Source organism: Equus przewalskii, chromosome 1 (assembly GCF_037783145.1).
Source record: "Equus przewalskii isolate Varuska chromosome 1, EquPr2, whole genome shotgun sequence".
In the NCBI taxonomy this organism is placed as follows: Eukaryota; Metazoa; Chordata; class Mammalia; order Perissodactyla; family Equidae; genus Equus; species Equus przewalskii.
The window spans coordinates 114,802,027-114,828,650 of NC_091831.1; the positions used below are offsets into that span (position 1 = coordinate 114,802,027).

Here is a 26,624-nt window from a genome sequence, read left to right on the forward strand (position 1 = left end):
CCTCAGCCGGGTGGGGGAAGGGAGCGGAGGGGGAGGGGCGGCGCTGGGCCGCCCCGGCCCCAACAGCCGGACTCCTCACCTGGCGGCGGCCCTCTCCGCCTGACGCGCTGCCCGCCGCCGCCGGTCGCCGCCGGTGAAAGGGGCACAGGTGAGGCCACCGAACCCCTGCTCGCTCCGGCCCCGCCGCCGCCAGCCCCTCCGTCCGCTGTTTATTAAACTTTTCTGTTTGGTTGTTCGGCCTGTGACGCGACCGCGGGGAAGAGCTCGGGGATTGGCCGGCGCCCGGCGCTGACGCGGCATCCCCCGCCCGCAGCCTAATTATTACCGGCCCGGGCGGGCCCGCGGGCCGCAGGAGGCGGCGAGGGGCGGGGCCGAGGCTCGGAGCGCACGGCGATTGGCCGGGGCGGAGCGAGGGGAGGCGCTCCTCCGCCCTCTCTGCCGCCTCTGTGCTGTCTTTCGCCTGGCCCTTGGGGCTCTCCTTCCGCGGTCTCTTTCTCCCGCAAGGCTGCGGGAACTTGGTTGGAGTCGGGGCTGACGGAGATTCAAAGGTCTCGGCTGTAGGTTCAGGTCCCTCAGCGACTTCGCAGGGCGTGCTGTGTTCCGGTCCCGGATTGAGGCTCCAGAAAGAGTTGCGCTCCACCTGCCAATTGTGGAAGAAGGAATTCTGAGATCTCTCCACATGAAACCCCGTACCACCAAGCGCAAAGTCCGAGCTCTGGGTACGTGCCCGAAGGCAGTACTCTGCCCAGTCCTGAGCCTGGTCTTAGAAAGAGAAGCATGAGTAGAAACGCACCTGTACACGTGTGCCAAGCACGCATGCATGGGCACACACGTCCCCACCAGCACCGGGTTCCCACCCCTTCCCAAAGCGCGTGTCCAGTTCTCAGCTGAGTGGTGCAGGCCGCGCTTTGCGCTCCAGCAAGGGGTGATGAGAATGGCTTTCCCGAAGTTTCTCAGCCTTCGGGTTCGCGTGCAGCAGAAGCAAGAAGTACAAGATCAGGCATAGTTCGAGGTCACTCAAATCTACCATGAGTGAGAGGTTCGGTTGGGACCGACAGGTAGGAGGCAGACTGAGTCCTGAGGATCCTGTCTTTAATAGTTGTTTAATAGTTAATAGTTGATGTTTTGTTCATCAAGAATTTTTTGCATTAATTTTGATGTTTAAAAAATATAGTATTAAAATGTTGCTTATCTTGGTTACTGAGCTTTTTGGTGCCCCTTTAAAGTTTACTCTTGAAGTGAATTTCTCACTATCCTCACCCGTGTCAGATCTCACTTGAAGAAGGGAGATTTTGATGTGACTGACATTGTAAGGGTTAGGTATTTTGCAGTAGACCTTTGGGACAAGAAGTGGTTAATTGTAGAAGAGAGGATAGAGGCCAGAAAGAAGTCTCCAAGGAGGAGATGGCATTCGTTTTGGGCACTGAAGAGTGCATAAGCATGCTGGGAACAGAAGGAAGCACTTTCCTGCTCTCCTAAAGAGACTGGAAGATGCAGTTCAGCGTTTGAAGAACAGAGTGTGAGGTGTTGTGAGGTGACAAACGGATGCTTCAGGGGCATGGCAAGGAATATAATATGTAAAGTTGAGTCCAGTGTAAGCAATAGGACGGGAACTGGCAAACTAGATGGTGCTTGTCCAGAGCCTAAAGGTATTCGAAATGTGTTGTTAAAAGACATTCAAATTTAATTTTAAAAACATACAATGGGCTAACCCAACAAAAGAGGATTTTACCCAAGGATATCATCTCTGATAATGGAGACCAGTTATAATGGAGACTAGATAGTTTGAGGCAATCATTATAGATCTTAAAAGCCAAATTGAGTAGTTGACTTAGTGGGAAATGGGAAGCTGTTATAGAAATATAAGAAAGGAAGGAAATAGTAAATTATAACAATTTGGTGGATTCTTCTGGTACTAGGAATAATTTTGCAGCCTGGGGTACTTGCAACTGTTCACGATCCTCTTGTCATTGGATAGAAGAACTATATGGACAGAATTTAGGATTGTGGCCAGGATTCAAATCCTTAACTCCCATAGGAGTCAAGAAAGCCTTCACCAAGGAGCAGGTGGTTATACTGGGTTTTGAGGGATGAGTAGGAGTTTGGTAGGGATAAGCAGAGAGTACCTGCACTAGGTGAGGTCATGAACGGAGCTGGCAACTGAATGAAATGAATGTTAGGAGATGGGCAGAAGTGTGGCCGTGAGTTGACAGAGCTGCTTGCCTGAGTATCTTCTTCAAGTGCAGTACCCTTTCAACATTTTTTTTTTTAAGATTTTATTTTTTTCCTTTTTTTTCCCAAAGCCCCCCGGTCCATAGTTGTATATTCTTTGTTGTGGGTCCTTCCAGTTGTGGCATGTGGGACGCCGCCTCAGCGTGGTTTGATGAGCGGTGCCATGTCCGCGCCGAGGATTCGAACCAACGAAACACTGGGCCGCCTGCAGCGGAGTGCATGAACTTAACCACTCGGCAACGGGGCCAGCCCCACCTTTCAACATTTTTAAGACACTATCTCAACATGATGGTGGTTTAGACCAGTGGTTCTTAAAGTGTGATTCATGGGCCCCTGGGGGTTCCTGAAACCCTTTGAGGGGGTCTGCAAGGTCAAAACCATTTTCTTTCTTTCTTTTTTTTTTTTGAGGAAGATTAGCCCTGAGCTAACATCTGCCAATCCTCCTCTTTTTGCTGAGGAAGACTGGCCCTGAGCTAACATCTGTGCCCATCTTCCTCTACTTTATACATGGGACGCCTACCACAGCATGGCTTTTGCCAAGCGGTGCCATGTCCGCACCCGGGATCTGAACCGGCAAACCCCAGGCCGCCGAGAAGCAGAACGTGTGAACCTAACCGCTGCGCCAGCGGGCTGGCCCCAAAACCGTTTTCATTATAAGAGTCATGATTTGCCTTTTTTGCTGTCTTCTCATGAGTGTATAGTGGAGTGTTCCACAAGCTGCGTGATGTGGTGCTGCAACAGACAGTGCAGAGGCAAACAGGAGACTCAAGCTGTCTTCTGTGAAGCCAAACGCGAGAAAAGAGATGTGTGAAAATGGGACACGTTGCCGCTCTTCTTACTGACTTATATTCCGGAAAATATAGGAATTTTTCATTTTTGAGATATTCTTCATGTTAACCTGTAATAGGTTTGTTATTGCTTTTTTTAAATGAATTAATAAATATTTTTAAATGTCTCATTTTTAATTTCCAATACAGGAAATATTGATAGATATAACCCACATCAACAAAATTGCTTTGGGATCCTTAATAGTTTTTGAGCATAAGGAGGTCATGGGACCAAGACGGTTGAGAACCTTTGATTTATATGCCAATGAAAAGGTCATTAGAAGAAGCATGATTAACACAAGTCTGTGAGAAGTTTTTCTAAGGGTACTTCCTCCGCCACTAACCAGAGCCTCAGATTCTGCTCTGGCCCCACCCCTCCCTGGCCAGTCCCCCCTTAGGTTAGAAGTCATTGGGCCCTTGGAGACATATTGAAAAGGTAGGCTGGTGGGTGGATTAATACGGCCAAAATTTCTTTGCAAGTTCCTTGCTTTAAAAGATAGAGTCTATTTCCCTACCTCTTGAATCTGGGTCAGTCTTGTGACCTTCTTGAATCAACAGAACATGGCAGAGCTCACACCCTTTGTATCCCCAAAACCTCCACGCTGCGAAAGACCATGTGGAGTGAGAGACCCAACTGAACAGGATCACAGCTTCTCCATAAGAAACCCCAGGTAAGAGAGCGGAACTGCCCAGTCCACCCACAGAATTGTGAGAAATAGTAAATCATTTTAAGGCACTAAATTTAGGATGTTTCCTATGGAGCAATAGACCTTTGATAGATTTAGGGACCAACTGGCTAGCCTCAAATGCAAAAGTTTGTATTTTATCTCCTACAAACACTGCCAGGGTTTCTCAACTTGGCATGGTTGACATTTGGAGCCAATAATTCTTTGGAGGGGGCTTCCCTGTGTATTGTAGGACGTCTAGCAGCATCCCCAGTGCCACTAGATGATAGTCACACCCCCACCATCCACTTGTAACCACCAAAAATGTCTCCAGACATTGCTAAATGTCCCCTGGGGGACAAAATCAGCCCCAGTTTAGAACCGCCATTTTAGGCCAAACTATTCTGAGAATGAGAATCACCTGCGGGCTTATTAAAACTAGGTGCCCAGGCGCATCCCCTAGAGATTCTGATTTACTGTGTCAGATTATGAACCTGCCATCTGAATTGTTAAAATGCTCCAGGTATTCTTATTGGAGGAGTTTGAGAACTGCTCGAGTTGGAATGAAGAAGTTGGATCTGCTCAATTTGTGTTTTAGGAAGATCCTTTTGGAAGCAGCTGGAGGATCAAGTGGCTCGGGTGTGGGGGATGTAGAGAAGAGAATAGGAGTTGGTGGCTTTTGCTTTAATTCAGGTGAGAAGTAATAAGAAGGTTGTATAGTCGAGTGGTTGTTGGGGTACATTTCAGAGATATTTCTAAGACAGAATCAGTGAGATCTGTGACTAATTGGATGTTGGGGGGGGAGAACTTAAGAAAAAGATGAGTCAAAAACTTTTATACTTCAACTGATACCTTGTAAGTGAAAAAACTCACAAATGGGATAAAATATTTGCAAATTATGTATCTGATAAGAGACTTGTATCCAGAATATGTAAAGAAGTCTTACAACCAAAAATGAAAAGACAAATAACACAATTCAAAAATGAGCAAATGATTGGAATAGACATTTCTTCAAAGAAGATACACAAATGGCCAATAAGCAAATGAAAGGATGCTCAACATCATTAGCCATTAGGGAATGCAAATCAAAACCACAAGATACCATTTCATACTCACTATGGTGGCTATAATCAAGAAGACAGACAATAACATGTGTGGAGAAAGTGGAAGTCTCGCTCGTTGGCAGGAGTGTAAAATGGTGTAGCCCCTTTGGGAAACAGCAGTTCCACAAAAGGTTAAACAGAGTTATCATATGACCCAGTAATTCCACTCCTAGGTATATACCCAAGGGAAATGAAAACATATGTCCCCACAAAAACTTGTAACAAATGTTCATAGTAGCAGTCTTCAATAATAGGCGAAAAGTGAAAACAACCCAAGCGTACATAAACTGATGAATGTATTGATAAATAATATGTGGTACATCCATATAATGGAATATTATTCAGCCATAAAAAAGAATGAAGTACTGATAAAACATGGATGAATCTTGAAAACACTATGCTAAGTGAAAGCCAACAGTCACAAAAGACCACATATTGTATGATTTCATATTTATGAAATATCCAGAATAAGCAAATGTATAGGGACACAAAATAGATTAACGATTGCCTAGGCTTGGGTGGGGGGTGGTTGGAGGAAAAGAGGAGTGACTACTAATAGGTATGTGGTTTCTCTGGGGGTGATAAAATGTTCTAAACTTGATTGTGGTGATATTAGAACAACTCTGTGAACATACTAAAAAATACTGAATCGTATCCTTTAAAGGGATGACTTATATGGTGTGTGTATTACATCTCAATAAAAGTGTTTCAAGTTTTTTTAAAGAAAGAAAGGAAAGGATGAGATTCTAGCTTTAATGCTGGAAACATGGTGTCACCGTTAGCCAAAATTGGGACTACAAAATGCAAGAATGTATTTGGGGGAAGAAAATGAGCCTTGGACGTACTGAATGCCTCTGATGCACAGACACTGGATATGCTGGTCTGGAGCACAGAGGAAGGGCTGGGGATAATAATGCTATTAAAATATCATTTATTGAGCATCTATTATGTGCCTCTGTTATAAGTGTATTGTTTACATACAGTGCCAATAAGAAGTGTTATGTACACAAGTTGGTGAGAGGAGGGCCTTTCTCTCTTACCCCCTGCTGTATGCAAGCACTTAACAACACATTATGGCAAAAAGTCGGCACACAACATTCACTGGATGAATACAAATGTAGTATCTTTTTTTTTTTTTTTTTTTTTGAGGAAGAGTAGCCCTGAGCTAACATCTGCTGCCAACCCTCCTGTTTTTGCTGAGGAAGCCTGGCCCTGAGCTCACATCCGTGCCCATCTTCCTCTACTTTACATGCTTGCCAAGCGGTGCCATGTCCACACCCAGGATCTAGACTTCTAACCTAGGGGGGGACTGGGCAGGGAGGGGTGGGGCCAGAGCAGAATCTGAGGCTCTGGTTAGTGGCGGAGGAAGTACCCTTAGAAAAACTTCTCACAGACTTGTGTTAATCATGCTTCTTCTAATGACCTTTTCATTGGCATATAAATCAAAGGTTCTCAACCGTCTTGGTCCCATGATCTCCTTATGCTCAAAAACTATTAAGGATCCCAAAGCAATTTTGTTGATGTGGGTTATATCTATCAATATTTCCTGTATTGGAAATTAAAAATGAGACATTTAAAAATATTTATTAATTCATTTAAAAAAAGCAATAACAAACCTATTACAGGTTAACATGAAGAATATCTCAAAAATGAAAAATTCCTATATTTTCCGGAATATAAGTCAGTAAGAAGAGCGGCAACGTGTCCCATTTTCACACATCTCTTTTCTCGCGTTTGGCTTCACAGAAGACAGCTTGAGTCTCCTGTTTGCCTCTGCACTGTCTGTTGCAGCACCACATCACGCAGCTTGTGGAACACTCCACTATACACTCGAGAAGACAGCAAAAAAGGCAAATCATGACTCTTATAATGAAAACGGTTTTGGGGCCAGCCCGCTGGCGCAGCGGTTAGGTTCACACGTTCTGCTTCTCGGCGGCCTGGGGTTCGCCGGTTCAGATCCCGGGTGCGGACATGGCACCGCTTGGCAAAAGCCATGCTGTGGTAGGCGTCCCATGTATAAAGTAGAGGAATATGGGCACAGATGTTAGCTCAGGGCCAGTCTTCCTCAGCAAAAAGAGGAGGATTGGCAGATGTTAGCGCAGGGCTAATCTTCCTCAAAAAAAAAAAAGAAAGAAAGAAAATGGTTTTGACCTTGCAGACCCCCTCAAAGGGTTTCAGGGACCCCCAAGGGTCCATGAATCACACTTTAAGAACCACTGGTCTAAACCACCATCATGTTGAGAGAGTGTCTTAAAAATGTTGAAAGGGTACTGCACTTGAAGAAGATACTCAGGCAAGCAGCTCTGTCAACTCACAGCCACGCTTCTGCCCATCTCCTAACATTCATTTCATTCAGTTGCCAGCCCCGTTCATGACCTCACCTAGTGCAGGTACTCTCTGCTTATCCCTACCAAACTCCTACTCATCCCTCAAAACCCAGTATAACCACCTGCTCCTTGGTGAAGGCTTTCTTGACTCCATTGGCAAAATTAGGACTCCTCTCTTTTGTATTTTCACATGCTTTATTCCTCCTTCTGCAATAGCACTTACCATGTTAAATTGAAATTTATCAGTCTGTATGTTTCCCTCCTCTCTAATTAGACCTGAAAATTGTTTTTCTGAAGTTTGATTTTTTTTCATGTTGCCATGAGATCAGGGTGTAAATTGGTCCATTTCCAAATCTCTAACCAATTATTCTAACAAATGCATCAATCTTCCCCTTCCTCAGGGTTTTGTCTGAGGCCTCCTTTATCATATATTGACTTTTGTGTGTAATAAATTCTAGATCTGGGCTTTTCCACTAGTCTTGTTATTCCACTTCAGCAGTGTGTTTGTTTTTGTTGAAAACCCGTATATTTTAATCATATTGCTTTATAATAAGTGTTAGCATCCACTGGACCTTGTCTTTGCATCACCTATTGCTCTTTTTCTTCTGAATTATATTTGAAATCCTGATCTATTTGTGCCTCCAGGTTAACTTTAGAATAATTTCATCAGTTTCCAAGAAATATCCTGCCAAAATTTTAATTGGGATTGCTTATGCCTAAAACAATTAGGGGGAGCAGGGGGAGAAATAGGTATCTTCAGAGAATTTGGTCAGCCGGTAAAGAAATTCGCTGGGTTGATTTTTTTTTCATTGACGCAGCTTAAAAAGAGTCTCAATATATTTTATTTCCTTAATCTTATATAACTTAGTGAAATGCTAAAGAGAAATACACATGATCATATTATTTCTCATTAATAATTCACTTATATTATGCTTTGTTGATAGCGTAGATGAAATTTTGCTTTTTCTTACGTTTTTAAAGTAGTCATTGATAATATATTATAATGATATTTAATTCTATATAACTATTTTATATCTAGCCATTTAATTGATCTTTTTTTTTTTTTAATCTGGGCAAGCCCTTTATTTATTTATTTTTGCTGAGGAAGATTTGCCCTGAGCTCACAACTGTTGCCAATCTTCTTCTATTTTGTGTTTGGGTTTCCACCACAGCGTGGCCACCGATGAGTGGTGTAGGTCCATGGCCAGGAACCGAACCTGGGCTGCTAAAGTGGCAGTACGCCAAACTTAACCACTAGGCCACAGGGCTGGCCCTAATTGATCTTTTAAAATAGTTTCTAATAATTTCCAGTTGATTGTTTTTTGTCACTAATAAAATAGTATTTTCCCTCTTCATTGCTAATTTTTATACTTTTTATGTCTCATTTCTTACTGCCGTAGCCAGAATTTTCCAAGCAAAATTAAATAATTTTGACAAAGTGTGACACTCTGGACTAGTTCCTCACAAATGCCAATTTGTTTGGAATAAATACCTTTTTTAAAAAATGATGCTAAGGAAGTCATTTCTATTTTTATATTTAGTTTTTATTAGAAATGGCTATTGAATTGTATGACTGACTTTTCCCCATCTGTGAAGATCATTTCTAAGATCATTTTCAAATTTGATCTATAGTTATAAAGTAGTATATTAATAGATTAACTTACTGAATTTTTCTTACGTTACTTATCATAGCTATGGTGTGTTTTTTATTATGTGGTTTAATTACATCTGCTAGCATTTTATTTTAGATTTTTCATCTATATCTACTTGATGTAGCCTAATTCATCGGTAGTATCAAATGAGCTTACATTAAATGGTTCTAAACTCCCATCTTACCTATGGTAAAGGTTCTTCTCCCTTACCCTTTGTTCCATGATAATTCCAGGAGACTTTCTCAGGCCAAAGGCTACTTACCCTTAAAGAGAGAAAACCAGAACATCAATCAAACCAGCAGAGAAGTCTGTGCTATTTGTTTGGTTGTTGTTGGTTCCATTGCTCCAGCCGTCAATGTCCCTGGTAGTCTTCTCCGTATGCTTTCTTCTCTGGAAGTAGTTCCTCTGGGTAAAAGAGCAAGGAGCTAGGAGATCTGCTCAGTGGTGGGACTAGTATTCACATCATTTTTTTTCTCCCCAAATCCCCCCAGTAGATGGTTGCATAGTTTTTTAGTTGTGGGTCCTTCTAGTTGTGGCATGTGGTACTCCACCTCAGCGTGACCTGATGAGCGGTGCCATGTCTGTGCCCAGGATTCATACCGGCGAAAACTGGGCTGCCTCAGCAGGAGCACGGGAACTTAACCACTCAGACACAGAGTCAGCCACATGGTCGGCCCCAGGGGCTAGTATTCAAACACTACCCTCACCCCTACCCCCCACCCAGCAGCAAGGAGGCAGGGAGGACTAAAAGCTCACCCTGGACCAAATCCTTCCCCTGTCCTCTCTAGGTTCCAAGCTCCATCTGCTTTAAGATGGTCACATGCGGGAACAGCCATTGCCTTGCCCCGTGGGCCCACTGACCGTTCCAAAAGTTGGTGTGTTTATAATTTCCAGTCTGTCCATCATGCTTATAGTCTCCTAAATACATATTTTCATATGTGAGATTGGTTTTCCGATATTATTCTTGATAACTTTCTCAGTGTCTGCTTGACTCACTGGTGGAGTCAGGTTTTCACTCCATGTTTTCTCCATTTTGACAATATATATTTTTATAGAAAATGGTCTATTTCATTGAGATTTTCACATTTGTTAGTGTTTGCTTGTACTGTGAGTTCTCCAGTGCTAATGTGAGTTGCCTCCAAGCCCTTGGATGGAAAGTCTGCTGAGATTAAATTGTAAACCCAACTCGTAAGGATCATAAGTACAGATGTTTAAAGGTTGTAGTCATCATTTTTAGGTTGTGGACCTCTTTGAGGGTCTGATGAAGGCTATAGGTTCTCTCTTTAGAAAACTGCAAACTGTATGTAAAGTTTTCCATCTGTTTTAGAAAGTTCCCATAGCCCCTAGGGCCTATCTGTGGACCATGGACCTGTGCCTAGGAACTTCATAGCTAAAGAGAGAGTGGTCCTCAGGCCTTCCATTGTTCATGTAGCCTTTTCTAATGCCCTAAAATATCTGAATGAAGCATGTGTCAATCACAAGTGGGGGAGGGTTGGTCACCCTGGAAGCAAAGACAAAGGAATTTCAGAGATGGGATTGTGGGCAGTGCCCATCACAGCACTGTCCAAGGGATAGGCAGGTTCAGCTGCTGGATTTCATATACGCTGGCTTAGCTGGCAAGACCATCCTTATTATAAGATGAAAATGTTTATCCAGTTTACATTCTCTACAAGGCTATTTTGATTATTAACTGCTCAATTTATGTGACTTCCTTTGATAGGAGTTAATATGATTAGGCTGTTTTCTAGCCTCAGTTATAGTTCTCATTTTTTTTTTAAAGATTTTATTTTTTTCCTTTTTCTCCCCAAAGCCCCCCAGTACATAGTTGTATATTCTTCGTTGTGGGTCCTTCTAGTTGTGGCACGTGGGACGCTGCCTCAGCATGGTTTGATGAGCAGTGCCATGTCCGCGCCCAGGATTCGAACCAACGAAACACTGGACCGCCTGCAGCGGAGCGCACGAACTTAACCACTCGGCCATGGGGCCAGCCCCAATTCTACTCTTTTTTAATAGCTTCTAATTGATGTAAATACTTTATCTTAATTACTTTCTTCCTATTGGTTTCATTAGGACCTTTCTCCCTTCTCCTAAAATCATAGAGTGAATGTCTGTTTTCTTCTCTCTCTTATACAGAAGACTTTATGATGGTGAATTTACCTCTCTTTTCTATGGAGGTCCCACACTGTTTTATTTCCATGTTGGCTTTGTTTCTCCTACACTAGGCTCATCTCATTTGTATTTTCAGAATTTCACTTCATTTAGCCTATTTTAATCTGAGAAACTGCCTAGAAGAGCCTAAGGACACATGACAATTAAACGCAGCATGGGATCCTGGATGGGTGGGATCTTGGAACAGATAAAGGACATTAAGTGAAAACTAAGGAAATCTGAATAAAGTGTGAACTTCAGTTAGTAATGTATCAATATTGGATGATTAATTGTGACAAATGTACCATAAAATGTTAATAATAGGGGGAACTGGGTGTAGGGTATACGGGAACTCTCAACTATCTTCATAACTTTTCTGTAAATCTAAAATGTTTCTAAAATAAAAGTTTTATTTTTTAAAAAAACCTCTCAGTAACCCCTCAGACACCCATCAGAACCTGTTCCCCTCCAGTGAGCTCCCATGCAGCAGTGACCTGCTTTGACTGGGCCTTGGGCCGACAGACCCCAATGCCTGGCCCCTTCTCAGGTGCATCCTGTTCACTGAACAAGCCGAATGGACACCCAGCCGTTTCTGGGACCCAGCACTGATGTGCAGGAGACAGGATTCTGGATGGTTTTTATTTGCCCCTCTAGATATGCTTTTTTCATATTTTCTCCCCAATGCTGTGCCTTAGAGGCTGACCCGCGTGGACTGCCTCAGTGAGTGTCCTTGTCGTTTGGCCTCCAGCTGTGTTTGGTCCATGGCAAACACTGGCAGGAGGTGAGAGGGAGGAAGAACTGTGAGGTTGTGGTATTTATTCTTGCCTTGCTGGGTCACAGAATGTTGGTGACGTTGTACCAAAGGCCACCGCTCCTGTCAGTGTGGTCTTTTCCATTTGGCTCCTCATCTGGCTTCTCCTCACAGCTCTTTGCCCTCATCTCTTATCAGCCCAAAACAGCTTTAGCTCAGCACTGTGGGTGTCAAGCTTATAGGTAGCACCTGGCAGCCCCACTAGTGCCTGGTACCAGGCAGATATGTGCTTGCCCCATTTTTGGCCCTCAGTAAATGTTTGTTAAGTGAATGAATCAGTCAGTTAATCACAAAGTGGTTAAGGTTACCAGAGACCCTTGTGACAAAACAGCTCAGTGGTTAGAGCACTGGGCAGTCAGTGCTGGGCTCCAATTGTGGCTCCTTCACTTACAAGGTATGTAATCTGAGGCAAGTTAAGTTCTCTAAGCCTCAATTCCTAATCTTGAAAGTGGAGATAGTGTTTTCTTCCTTAGATTGATTAAATGAAAAACAGTTTATGCAAAGTGCTTAGCACGGTGTCTGGCACAAAAATAAATTCTCAGTAAAGAGTAGTTATAAATGTTATCTAATCCAGTCAGGGCTAAAATTAGATGGTCTCTTGCAATAGATAAATGAGTAAGGACACACAGCCAATTAGCAAGCAACTAAAAGTAATTGGCAAGCAAAGTTGTAAACATGTTCAGCCTAGCTAGTAAGCAAAGAAATGCAAAGTAAAACAACAGTGAGATACCATGTCTTGCCTCCAAATTTAGAAAATCGATTTAATAATACTTAAAGCTGGAAAGGGCACAATGAAATAGGGACTCTAAATCATTCATTTTGGGGCCCGAAAATACCAGGAGGCAGTAGTTTTCAAAATTCAAAATGCACCTACTTCTGACCCAGTAATGCATTTTTAGTAGTCTAATCACAGAAATACACAGAAAAAGTGTGAATAGAGAAGTTTCTAAGATCATTATTTGTAATGACAAGAGACAGGCAGCTAGCTAGCTAGCCAGCTAGGCAGACAGACAGATGGATTTAGAGAAAGAGAGAGAGGGAGAAAACCACCTAAATATCCATCAATAAGGGGACACCTAACTGAATTATGATACAGCCATCCTATGGATTGCTATGTAGCTGTTGAATACAATCAAGTGCATCTCCAGGGCTGCTGTGGACTTGAGTTCAGGTTGTTCACTGCACAAGTGAGCCATAGCCAAGAGAACTTCGTTGACATCTTAGACACATACTGAGATACGAGAGCTTGCAGGTCCTCATGTTTAAGTTAGCACTGGCACACATGGCTATGCACACGCTCAATGGCATACACATGTGCATGTAGTTAAAGCCCGTCCCACATGTATTCTGAGAGCCCACTGAAGTCTCTTCTTGTTCACGTCCTGCCCCACTTCCTGCCTCCTGTCCAACTCTGAGTATATCACAGATTCCTCATCTGGAGATAAAGTGTGCACATTTTGGAGACCCAAGCACGCTGGTGTCCAGGGAGTTCATGGTATACGTGGATGAGAGTGTGGGTGCCTATAGGTGCACAACCAGGCTGCTGCCTGCTGTGCTCTGGAACACATCCTCGGCAGAGATGATCAGATTGAGCAGTAACACGCTAACAAAAATATTTTGTTTGAGGAGGAGTCCCTTTTTCTAAATCTGGTAAAGAGTAAGGGCGTTGAGTAGGTTAGTGAAGGCCCTGTTGATTTCTGTGTGTTTGGCGGAAGCAAGTTGCAGAACAATCAGTACAGTGTGATTCTGATTAAGTAAATGTGTACGTATATGTCAGTGCTTAGAAAAGAAACTGTCACTAGCGGCTGTTGCCGGACAGGAGTATGGGTGGGGATGAGAAGAAGGCAAACTGTAAGATTTTCCTTTTTTTTCTTCTTTATAGTTTGAATTTTTACAATGTGAATGTACCCACATATGCTTGTATAATTTAAAAATGTTAAAATCAGGAATAACAACAACAAAGAAATGCCAAAGAGAATTTCAACAGCTATAGCCATTCAGTGGAGTATTTCAGTTTACAAAAAGTCTGTGAGCTACCTTTGAAAGTTAAGTAATTAAAGCAGAAGAGAAAGTTCTATAAACATGAAAATGTCGATAATATATTAAATGAAAAAGGCAAGTCACAGAACAGTACTATGTTAAAATCATGTTTGTGTTAAAAATATGGATACATGTATACATACAAATAAAATAAATGCCTGAAAAGATAGATACTAAATTGAAAATAGTGTTTATTGTCTCTGAGGGATGGGTCTGAAGTGTTTAAATTTTTTTAATGAATATATACTGTTTATAATAAAAACTAAATTATATGTAAACAGATGTATAAATTATATATATTTATATTTACATATACAGATGCATATACATATATGCCTAGGAAAATAGATGAGAATATTATACACCATAAATGTTAATAGTTTTATTTTAGTAATGAATAATGGGATTATGGATGATTATTACTATTGGCCTTTTTTCTGTGTATTTTCCTGTTTTCACTGATGACCTTGTATTTTATAATCTGAAAAGAAATCTTTAAAAAAACAAAGGTTAAAAAAAAGAAAAACCTAATAAAACTGTATAGTATGATTACTGGTTGATAAAAACAAGCAAAAATGTTGTACATGGGGAAAAAATCTGGGGAAATCTAGAATTAGTGGAAATTTAGACTTTAAGCATTTTTCTTCCTCCTCTGAATTTTCCTGTTTGCTGTTATGAATGAGTATTATTCTGGTGCTAAAAGAAAGCATAATCTTTTAAAAATTTCTTTAATAGTACAGTTAGGTGTGTTCAAAGATCCACCATTTTAGAGATGAAGACACTTATGGGCAAGCAGTAGCATTTGCTGCCAGAGGGGGCGCAGCGCCGGAGCCGGTCTCACTGCTGAGTCACCAAGCTCCTTGCCATCTCCCTACAAGCCGCCCTCATGCTTCTTTTCTGGAGTTTGGAGAGCACACGAACGAGCACCTGACTGAGGGAAGATTCGCTCCTGGCCCCCAGGTCCTGGTTGGCTCATTCTGATTAGTACTAGGGTGCCTGAGGTGGTGAAGTAGGGTGTCCAGTTCATCCCAATTTGCCAGGGAGTTCCCCAGTTTTAGCACCTAAAGTCCTGCATCTAAAAATGGGGCTGGTCGGTCAGCCTGCAGTGAACTGTGATTCCAAGGACGCTAGCTGGGAATCCGGGGGTCACTGTTCTCACTCCAGCCCCAAGGCTTGTAAGTTATCTCCCAGTAAAACAATACTACCTGCCCTGACTCTGCTTTAAAGGGTCATTTCAACGAACAAAAGAAAATGTTGCATGTGAAATTGCATTCTAGACTAAGGGCTGTGTCCACAAAGGGAGTGAGAATGGTTAGGGTGGACTTTCCTCTTGGAAGAGTCAGTCAGCTAGAGCCATGGAAGCATGCCCACAGCTTTCTCATCACAGGTGGCTCTCCATTTTCCTGCTTGACACCCAAGATCATGCCCACTTTGAACAAAGTAGAGAGTTGACTTCTGCAAAATTCTCTCACAGGCCCAAGCCAACATGTCTTCAGCTCTGGTGAAATGTGACTCCCCAGGGTTGCTCTGGTGTAGTGTTCTCCAAACTTTTTCTGTAAAAGCCTGGCATGGTTAATTTTGTGTGTCAACTTGGCTGGGCCATGGCGCTCAGATATTTGATCAAACGTTATTCTAGATGTTTCTTGAAGGTGTTTTTAGATGAGGTCAACGTTTAAATTGCTTTGAATATTTAGATTTAAACATTTAAATGCTTTGAGTAAAGCTGATTTCCCTCCATAATGTGAGTGGACCCCATCCAATCAGTGGAAGGCCTGAGCAGAACAAAGACTGACCTCCTGCAAGCAAGAAGGAATTCCCCAGCATATGGCCTTAGGACTTAGACTACAGCCTAGGCTCTGCCCTGGGTCTACAACCTGCCAGCCCACCCTACAGACTTTGAATTTGCCAGCCTCCATAATCACATTGGCCAATTCTTTAAATAGATTGATCAGTCTCTCTCTCTCTGTCTCTCTCTCTCTTTCTGTCTCTCTCTCTCTCTCTCTCTCCACACACACACACACCCTATTGTCTGTTTCTCTGGAGAACCCTGACTAATACAAAGCCCAAATGGATAACACTTTAGGCTTTGCACATTATATGGTCTCTGAAACGTATACTCAACCTTCTTGTAGCTCAGAAGCAGCCACAGACAATATGTAAAGGTGTCCTCAACCTTGACACTATTGACATTTTGGGCTAGAGAATTCTTTGTTATGGGAGCTATCCTGTGTGCTGAGGAATGTTAGCAAAATCCCTGGCTTACCCACTATTTGCCAGTAGGAGCCCTCAGTTATGATAACCCAAAATGTCCCCAAAGAGGCAGAGAAGGGAACATAACCTCCCTCCCCAATGAGAACCACTGATGTAAAATAAGCATGGATGTGTTCCAATGAAGCTTTTCATACAAAATAGGTAGTGAGTTGGATTTGACCTGTGGGTTGTAGTTTGCCAACCTAACTGTGGGCATTGAGGACAACCTATACCAGTGCTGACCTGGAGCTCTGCAGAAGGGGACCTATGGTTTGAGAGTGATAAGGGGCATTGTAGGAGACCCATAATGTCAAACTAGATCCTTGCAGAGCCTTGGACCCAGCCAGTTCCCAGGTCAAGGATCCTGGCCACATCTCAGGTTTTTGGGGCAGATGATGATGCTCTGGCCTTGACAGTACCATTGCTGCAATGAGGGGAGGCCTAAAATCAGCTTTAATATTCTTCCTGTGCATCCTGGTTGGGGTTAAAGGGTTGGAGATGACAGGGATAGTAGATGCCTCACCATACTTCCACTGGGCTGCCCTCATGGCTGCCTCCTTTCCTTCTCACCATTTTCACAGTCTTCCACCAAGCAAGAAACTGTTTCTGAATCTTTAATTTCGTTTGGCAGCCAAAGTATGTCAGCCTATTTCATGGGGAAAGCAATTGTTTTTCACATTTGTTGGCCTGGCATGCAGATAGGCCAAGGAGAAGAAGGCAGGGGAGGCATCAACAGATCCCAGGGAGGAAGAAGAAGGGGTACCACAGAGGTTTGCCATGGAAGGATTCATTAGCTATGGCCTGCCTTTGTGACCCCCGCGCCGGGCACATTTCGTTCCCTGAAAGCTCCAGTTAATAGGAGCTCCATGATAATTTAGATTCCAACAGAATATCTTCCTGGTCAAGCTATGGGCTAAGGGGAGGGGGCACTGAGGCCCACTCCAGTTGTATCTGTAGGGTTGACAACATAAAGCTCTCTTTAGGGAAGCCAACTCTTCCAGGAGCCTCTGGCAGGGGGTTGTGCGAGGGTCTCAAATGCAGGTGGTACTACCCAATCAGGCCAGCCACCTGCAACATGCAGGGATCAGTCTTGGATTAGAGCAATGGTTCTCAAACTCCACTGTGTATCAGAATCACCTGGAGAGCTAATACAGCCCACTGAGGCTGAGGCTCATTGAATGAGAAAAGGGCCTGGGCCTTTGTGGTTTTACCATGTTCTCCAGGTGGTTCTGATCCAACTGAAGTTTGAGAACCACTGGTTTAAAGCCTTGCTAATCAAGTGTGGTTTGTGGACAGGAAGCTCAGCATCATCTGAGAGCTTGTCAGAAATGCACCACCTCTTTGCCTTCCAGGACCTACTGGATCAGTATTGCCATTTTAACAAGATCCCTAGGTCTTTTTATGCAGCTTATACTTTGAGAAGCGCTAGGTTGGATCGTAAACTGACTGGGTAGCAGGTAGGCCCCTCAGAACAAGACTCCGGCCCAAAGAAGAGACCTTAGCCAAGCAGGGCCAGCCACCAGGATTAGTTCAGTGTGGGGTCCCATCTGAACTGACAGGGACACGGAAGACTCCAGTCAGGTAGAAAGAGCTCCCTGGTGGGGAGAGGAAGGAGTGGTCTGTTACTCAAAGAAATGGATCCTGGGTTTGGGGTGGTAAAGAAATCTTGGGAAGCAACATAGGCCCGGACCATAACCAGAGGCCAGTTACGATAGGTCCCAGGCACACCTTCTATTTGCAGGGACTCTCACAGTCTATCTATGCACGTTGCCCAGGCTTCCTGCTCCAGGCCAGCAGCTGCCTGAGTACTGAGCCCTCAAACTTTCCTCTTTCTTAGCCCCAAACTCAGCCTGTGGATCCAATAGTGAAATCCAAATTCTTGGTTTTGCAGGTCCTGATATCCAGCTTGTACTTGCTGGTAATGGCTCCAGGAAACTACCCTGAAGACCCAGTCTTGCCCCAGGTCCCACCCTGCCATTGGGAGTCTCAGGGTGGGGAGTGTGTCTGAAAGCCCCTAGGTGGTCCTGATAGACAGCCTCCTATACATGACTCCATCTTTCCAGGTTTCCTCCCCTCATCCTTCAGTGCTACCAAGTAAGACCTCCACTGCTGCATAAGGCAGGTCACTGCACCACCCTATAGTTCTCCTGTATCCCACCTACAACTTAGTAAATAGTCCCTTATGAAACAAGCCTTCCTCATGTCAGCCTAATTTGAGTGAGCTACCTGTTGGGACCTGTTGACACAACTGGAGATGATCACTTCCTTCAGGAAAGCCCTCACCCCAATCAAAATGGTGGCCGCTGAGCTCTCCAGAATCCCAGTGTTCACCATCAGAATACGTCATGCACGACAAGGGGCTCGCTTCCTTAGAAGAGATGAATATGTGGGGAAAACTTCCTAACAGTGAGAATGACTCAATCAGTAAGTAGGCCCTGGAAAGGGCGTGAACATCCATCAAGGTAGATTTACGCAAAGGCTAAAGGCCCCTTTATCTGCAGAGTGTGGCAGGATTCCTTTCCTGCACAGGTTGGAGGCTGGGCTCAGTGACCCAGACAGTTCCTTCTAGCTCTGAGGTTGTAAGTCTACAAATAGCCCCATGTTCCTCCTATACCTTCCTCACAGCTCTCCAAGGACTAAATGTGTTGATTGGGATGAAGAGGGAAGATTGACACTTCTCTTGGAGCCTCGTTTTCACCTCATCCGCTGGCTAATTGTAACTGACCCTGAAGGTACAGCTGGGTGGCAGTGGGGAAAGAACCCACAGGACTTGCCAGCTCAGAAGTTCGGAAAAGTCAACATATAGATTTCCCAGAGGAAGTGTAGGGTAAAACATAGGATCCTCATCTAGGCAGTTGCCAGACTTCAGACAGTGGGTGACTAGGCAGTCAGCAAACTGGAGATCTGCCCAGCAGGTGGAAACTCCAGCACTGGGCCATGGGAAGTCTGGCAGGAACAAGGCAAGGCCAGGGACAGAGTGTTGTCAGTTACTGGCCAAGGGGCCTGGGCGGCTTAAAGAGTTCCCTTGGGGTGAGAAAACAAGAGAGGGCTGGATTCCAGGCAATGTGGATGCTCTAGGCTGGTCCCTGGTGTCTGGAGGTCCTGTGTGCAAATGGCAGCAGAGAAGACCTGAGAAGGGAGGCACGTGGCCTGGGTCAGGGGCTTACTCTAAGCCCCAATGAATGTCTCCATGAGTTAGGACCATGACCACTCCTAACTCATTCATTATTGAGCCCCTGCTCCTTGGAGCTCTGTGCTAGCTGAGAAAGATAGAGTAATTAACGAGACCAGCACAACCTCCACCCTTCCTCACGGAGCTCCAAGCTGCCTTTCCTGCCTCCATCAGGACTCAGCAGGTGAGGTACGGCTGAATCAGCAGGCCGCAGGTTTGAGAGGCCTGGATCCTGTGAGCTGGGGCTGGTAAGGCACTACATCAGAGAGGCAGGTGCTGACACCAAGATCCTTCTGTGCAGCAGTTGATGCCTCTCCCTCTATTAGCCCCGATCCAGACCAGCTGCCCTGGAATGTGTGCGGGTCAACAAGTACAGCAAAGGACATAGACTGTAGGGAGACTAACTGTCCCAGTTTACCCAGGACCGAAGGATTTTCTGGGACAATTCTAAAACTGAACCAATCGTGGGCAAACAGGGACAGTTGGTCACTCTAGGACAGAGTGGTGAGGCTCAAGGACTGAAGTCCTTGGGCAGCTGAGAGTGAGGAGTGGACGTGTACCAAGTGAGACCGTGTACAAAGTAATTGCTGGCCTCAAGGCAAAGCCCCCAGGCTTGATCCCTGCAAGTCTGAATGCTGCAGGGTTGGTGTTTGTTCCCGGATGCTCTAAAAGACCACACAGCTGGGTGTGTGGGAAACAATTAGTGGCACCTCTGACCCAAATTCCCCCAATTCCAGTTCATGTCATTCTTATACATGAGAAAATTGTCAGGAAAAACATTGAACATCAAATAATACATTATTTTTGTTTGGGTGTCTGCTCCCAGTGTCCCCTGGGTGCTTTGTTCTCTTATCACTTTGGTTTAGGCGTGTTTATTGTTTGGCTGTCTTTCCCACCAGATTCTCCTACAGAATCTCGAGTCTGGCGACTTAGTCTCTAGCACAATCAGGACTCAGTGAATGTTTAATGAGCAAATGCACAAAGATACAATTTATCTGTTGCAGAAACTAGGAGCCCAAAGGGCGGAATGAAATGGTGAAGTTGATAATTTTGAAACATGGTAAGTCAAAACGAGAGGACCAGAATAGACACTATAGGAAGTCTGGTTTCAAGCAAGCAAACAGGAAACATTCAAGCAACAACCTCACAATCATCCACGGCGCTTTGTGTTAGATTTCCTGGCAAAGGTTCTGTTTGTTTAGGGGCCTCCCCAGCAGCTGGTCTGACTGCCAGGCCCCCGTGCTCTCTCTTCTGCTGGCTATTCATTCCTCTAACACACATTTGCTAGATCCTACTAAGGAAGCACTGGGCTCCCTAAGGCACTGGGCAGGGCATTGGCAGGATGTAGAGACTATAGAAAGGGGAGGTCCCCCTGACAACAGGGGTACATGTGTCCCAGGGGTTCAGCCCAGACACACACAGACATACACACAGAGCCACAATGCAGTAGAGAATTGGTGAAACGTCAGGTGTGGATGTTTCCTTTTGAAGGCCATGGTGTGACCTGGCAGGTGTAAGCCAGAACCTTTAGAGCAGCTGGAAGGATGGCTTCCCCAGTGACTTGGGCCTGCCTTGTGGCTCCTGCTTGAGTGTCCTGCACCTGTGTCCTTGCTCACCTCTGCTGGCTCTGGGCTTGTCTCCAAATGACTCTCAAGTGCCGCCAGCATGTATGTGCTCCCCTTGGCTCTCAGCCTCTTCTGTGCCAACAGATGCTGGCAGTTGGCTTGTGTTTTACTCACTGCCAACTCCAACCTCTCCTGACCGCTGACTTTGATGCTTGGTGTTTACCTCCTATGCCTACTAACTCATTAAATATTAATATGCAATGCTTCCTCTATGCAGGCAGTGGGCTGGGTGCTGGGCTATATTGGTAAACAAGACAAGTTCCTGTGGAACTCATTATGGGGGAGGAGGAAGACAATAACCAGTCAATTATACAGTGTGCTGAGTGCCATGATGGGTGTAAGCACCTGTGCCATAGGGTGGAGTATGGGTTGGAGGTGGGCAAATGTGGAGTAGGGAGACGGACGAGGAGGCTGCAGCTCTGTTTCTCAATTGTAGAATGTGCCATGAATTACAGCTTCATATCTTGTCCATCTGTCCCCATCACCCATCCCCTCATTTATTCATTCATTCACTGGATCATTCACAAACTATTGAAACACCTGTTACGCGCCACGTACTCTGCTAGGTCCTCGGAATACAATGATTAAACGGCTGATGCCTATGCCACATAGGACTTTTGGCTTCCCAAACGGGTCCTGTTCTTCCTTGCCTTAGAACCTTCACACTCACTGTTCCCTCTGCTTGGAAGATCTTAGTCCCACCCCCATTGCCAATTTACTGCCTCCATCCTTTAGACCTCAGCCCAAAGGTCACCTCCTTGTGGAAGGCTTCCCTGGCCCCTTGACCGGTTTAAGGCCCCATTATGATGCTCTCATGACAACTTGTCATTTTCCTTCCTAGCACCTGTAATTATGTATTTATTAGTGGAATTATTTTATTAATGTTGGTCTTCTCAATCATCTCTGTCAGAGACTCACCTATTATAGTATTACGTTATCTAGAACATATTAATGCAGTTAATAAATACTTATTGAATGGATGGTTGGATGGATGGATGAACTGTAGCTGAAGCCAGTGAGGGCAGGGACCAATTAGGAGACTGACCCAGTAGAAAGAGAAGAGATGAGAATTGGTGAATAGGCCAAGGCAGCAGAAGTGGGAAAGCTGAGGAGAAGATTGAGAGGAGAGAATCTGCAAGATTTGGTCCCTAGTTGAATGTCAAGAGTGAAGCAGAGGGAGGAATGCAAGGTGATAACCAGGGTTCTGACTGAGGGCTGGGGAGATTGAAAATAAAAGGGAGAGCAAATTTAGAGTTGTGAGATGTAAAGGATGACCTGCTGAATTTGAGATATCTGTTGAGGCAATGAAGTAGAAATTTTGAATTCTTTTTGGCCACTATAAAAGTTTGAATAATACAAGTTTCTCTAAGAAATTAACTCCACAATATATGTGGCCTAACACAATAAAAGTTTTTTATTACAAAAAAAATTGTTTGGTCCACATTATGGTCCAATGCAGGTATTCCAAGTCAGCATGATGACATGTGTTTAGGGACCCAGGGTCCTTCCGCCTTGTGGCTCCACCATCTAGGGCCTTGGAGAGAAAGTGGAGAAACACACTGTCTTCTTAAACACCTTGGCCCAAAAGTGCCACCTAGCCTCCAAGCCCTCTTTCAAACTTTATGAGGCAGAAGCTACCTCCCACAATAAAGCTAAAAATCAGGCTTGCTTTCTGAGACTTCCTTGAGTCCAAACCATGGACATATGCCCCAGGCTCTGTCCTTCAGACACTTCACCCCCAGACTTTGGCTTGGAAGATAAAGACTCAAAACAGCAGTAGCCAAGCAGAATCCACTCAGGAGAGGGAGGCGCTGACGGCGTTCAGAGGCTGTAGTGACAGCTGTTCTAGCTACAGCATTCACTATTCAATCTCAGTGATTAGTGGCCCGAGAAGCTATGCCTATGTCCACTGCTGGCAGTTCTGGGGCATGATCCTTGACACTGTTCTTTGCTATGCTGCCTGGTTGTCCTTTCAGGGATTCTGGGAGTTAACTTAATATCTTTTTAAATTGAGTATTTTCCTACTGGAATTTGCCAGAGGTGTTTTCTGTTGCTTGCAACTGGACACTGGGTCTCATACAGACCAAGTATAAATGTTCAGACAGCAGTTGGATACAGAGGTGTAGACCCTGGGAGATCTGGGCCAAAGATATCCACGGAGGTGTTTGAATCCATGGGAGGGGATAAGATTGCTCTGGAGTCTGTGTCATGGCAATGGAAGAGGGCCTGGCCCGGAGACTTGACAAGTGAGCAGATGAGAAGAAGCTAAATGTTCAGTTCTGTTCCTGGCCCACTGAGTCCCTGGGGGGAGTTGCTGTTTGGGAAATCAACTCCTAGTCCAACAATATATATCACTTGTTTCTTCAAGCCACATTCTCTTTCAGGTGATTTTCTGCTGCTTCTTTAATGACAGAGTTTTGTCATCTTAAGGCTGCCCCAGAAGACTTCTGCCATTATGATGATAATTACAACATCCACTCATCTAGAGTGATAATATCAAATATGTGACATCTGTGATTGCCCTCCCAATGCCAACAATATTTGGTAGTTACAACAGACATTTCTGCCAGCAATTGCACTATTTCTCAATGAACCCAGAGACAGCCTCAGAATCCTTCTCAACACAGTTCTCCAGACAGCCCTAATAAATTCATGGGAGTTGGCTCATGTGATGTAGCCTACTTGCTAGCTCAGGCCAATAGTTTTTCAGTTTACACAAGTGTTTTGTATACATTGTCTCATTTGCTTTTCTCAACAGCTTTATGAAGTAGTCAGTATGAGGCCTGTTTTATAGATGACAAAATTGCTATGTCAAGAAGTTAAATGATTTGCCCCAAATTAGACATATAAATAATGTGAGAGTCAGGATTTGAATTCAGCGATCTTGATGTAAATCCCAAGGATACCAACAAGATATTCCTCACCTATGTGTCTTATAAGTTACAAGGGCTTTTTAATGCATTTTGGGAGACAGAGAAAGTCAAGGCCAGTTGCTAAACCTCTTGAGCTGGTCCAGAAAATAGTAATGGTTCATCTAACTGGGAAATATGATCATGTTCTAGATGAGCAGCTGCAACCTCGCGATCTCTAGTGGGAGTTTGGGCAAATGTTTGGTTCCATGTTCTAAAAAGCCATGAGTATATGCCAACAGGAGCTAGAACAGAAACTTTTAAATGTCCGGGAAGACATTTGGAAAGTTGAGCATCTGGAAAGTTGGATCATGGGGAGTAGAACCATAGCCACTGAGATTTAGGGACAGAATTTTGTCCAATAATTCACATGTTTAAAAAAGTAAACATGTCGGGGCTGGCCCCGTGGCCAAGTGGTTAAGTTCGTGCGCTCCGCTGCAGGCGGCCCAGTGTTTCGTTGGTTCGAATCCTGGGCGCGGACATGGCACTGCTCATCAAGCCACGCTGAGGCGGCGTCCCACATACCACAACTAGAGGGACCCACAACGAAGAATATACAGCTATGTACTGGGGGGCTTTGGGGAGAAAAATGAAAAAATAAAATCTTAAAAAAAAAAAGTAAACATGTCTGGCTCTTTAAGGACACACACCAAACCCAAAGCATATGTGGTAAACACTTGGATTGATAAACACACACTCATTCTAATTGAGAGGACGGAGCTAAAAATGATATTTTCCAGACTCTCTTATCCCTGGAATATAAGATGTGAATCACTTTCTACCAACCAGGTGGACTCACACGTGGCTGTATAGAGCTGGTGGTTGCTGTTGGCTTCCTGATTTAGGAGGTGGCTTCTTGGAGATGGCTGGGATGGCAGCTTCCTGCTTCTGAAGCTTCTTGATCACACACAAGCAGAAGATTCTGTGGCTACACAGTTCTGTGTTGTGGTTTTGGGAGTCCTTCCTGGAGACTCATTTCAGTGTCTGTTTCTTTAGTGTCTCCAGTCATTCTGTGATCTGTCTTTAACCCTTAATAAATACCTTCCTATTCAAACTAGCTGGAATGGATTCTGTGGTCTGTAGCTGAGAACTCTAACCAACACCCCACACCTGGGACGAATGTGTTTGCCTGTAGCTGGGTTCTTCCTGGTAACTCAGAGGCCTTCAGAGAGGCACATTCTGAGCATGGAGCAGACGTGCTGCCTTCCCCTGGGACTAGGATGTCCCACTGCTCTGGTTCCAGCTCAGTGGGTATCCTTTTCTGAACTAGAAGCTCCAGTCCTCTGGGAGTTATACAAGCTTCCAACTGGGGAGGTGGTTACTGTTCCTAATATCCCTGGTAGAAAGGAAACAAGAAGGAAGAAGTGTCCATTCTGCTTCTAGAAAGAAAGTAGAGAGCTATACCTTGAGCACCTCTTTCAATAGCTCAGGGGCCCAGGGGCTGCTTTCTCTGATTCTACTGTCCCGTGGTTGGGTAGAGAGAAAGAGAGAGAGAGAGAGAGAGAGAGAGAGAGAGAGAGAGTGTGTGTGTGTGCATGTGTTAATAATTGAAGGACCAATCCTCTGGGGGAATTCATGCACACTAAGTACTGGGCTTACCCCTTGTATTAATCGTGCCTTCTATTTGCTGTATTTTGATGCTTTGACATCTTGGGGCCTTGCTCATCCTGGAGGGACTGCCCTTCCCAGGGTTAGCCAATTCTTAGAGATGGTAAACAACTCACCTGGGAGTGTGCCTTTTAAATGCAAACCAACCAATCCAGAGCCCACCACCCACCTACCTGCTCTGTTAGGCTCTCACACGCCAGGCCACTACACATCTGCCTGAATCACACCACTCCAAGAACAAGTAAACTGAAGACAGCCCCTCTCTTTTTTATTATTATTTTTTATTGAGTTAATAGTAGGTTACAATCTTGTGAAATTTCAGTTGTACATTATTTTTTGTCAGTCGTGTTGTAGGTGCACCCCTTCACCCTTTGTGCTCACTGCCCACCTCACCTTTCCCCTGGTAGCCACTAATCTGTTCTCTTTGTCCACATGTTTAAATTCCTCATATGAGTGGAGTCATACAGAGATTGTCCTTCTCTATCTGGCTCATTTCACTTAACATAATTCCCTCAAGGTCCATCCATGTTGTTGCAAATGGGACGATTTTGTTTTTTTTATGGCTGAGTAGTATTCCATTGTATATATATATACCACATCTTCTTTATCCAGTCATCATTTGATGGGCACTTAGGTTGCTTCCATGTCTTGGCTATTGTAAATAATGCTGCAATGAACATTGGGGTGCATGGGACTTTTGGAATTGCTGACTTCAAGCTCTTTGGATAGATACCCAGTAGAGGGATAGCTGGGTCATATGGTAGTTCTATTTTTAATTTTTTGAGGAATCTCCATACTGTTTTCCATAGTGGCGGCACCAGTTTGCATTCCCACCAGCAGTGTATGAGGGTTCCTTTTTCTCCACAACCTCTCCAACATTTGTTACTATTAGTTTTAGTTATTTTTGCCATTCTAACAGGTGTAAGGTGATATCTTAGTGTAGTTTTGATTTGCATTTCCCTGATGATCAGCGATGGTGAACATCTTTTCATGCGCCTATTGGCCATCCGTACATTCTCTTTGGAGAAATGTCTGTTCATGTCTCCCACCCATTTTTTGATCGGGTTGTTTGATTTTTTGTTGTTGAGTTGTGGGAGTTCTTTATATATTATGGATATTAAGCCTTTGTCAGATGTATTACTTGCAAATATTGTTTCCCAGTTAGTGTGTTGTTTTTTTGTTTCAATCGTGTTTTCCTTTGCCTTGAAGAAGCTCTTTAGTCTGATGACGTCCCATTTGTTTATTCTTTCTGTTG

The 26,624-nt window shown here is 44.2% G+C and overlaps 1 protein-coding gene and 1 long non-coding RNA gene across 17 annotated transcripts in view; one reads left to right on the forward strand and one right to left on the reverse strand.

Annotated features, from left to right (window-relative positions):
* Nucleotides 1-387, reverse strand: part of ZFAND6 (zinc finger AN1-type containing 6) — an 80,997-nt gene extending 80,610 nt beyond the window's left edge. For 3 of the 16 annotated variants that reach the window (XM_070572766.1, XM_070572658.1, XM_070572668.1), the window contains exon 1: nt 80-357. The gene's annotated coding sequence lies outside the window, so the exon portion shown is untranslated. Of the gene's footprint in view, nt 1-79 lie in introns of all 16 variants that reach the window. The other 13 variants (XM_070572823.1, XM_070572677.1, XM_070572803.1 and 10 more) reach the window with 12 other exon arrangements.
* Nucleotides 349-24,818, forward strand: LOC139075580 (uncharacterized). The gene is made up of 2 exons (XR_011526137.1): nt 349-719; nt 24,551-24,818. It is a non-coding gene; the product is annotated as an uncharacterized lncRNA (long non-coding RNA).
* Nucleotides 24,819-26,624: the final 1,806 nt, after the last annotated feature.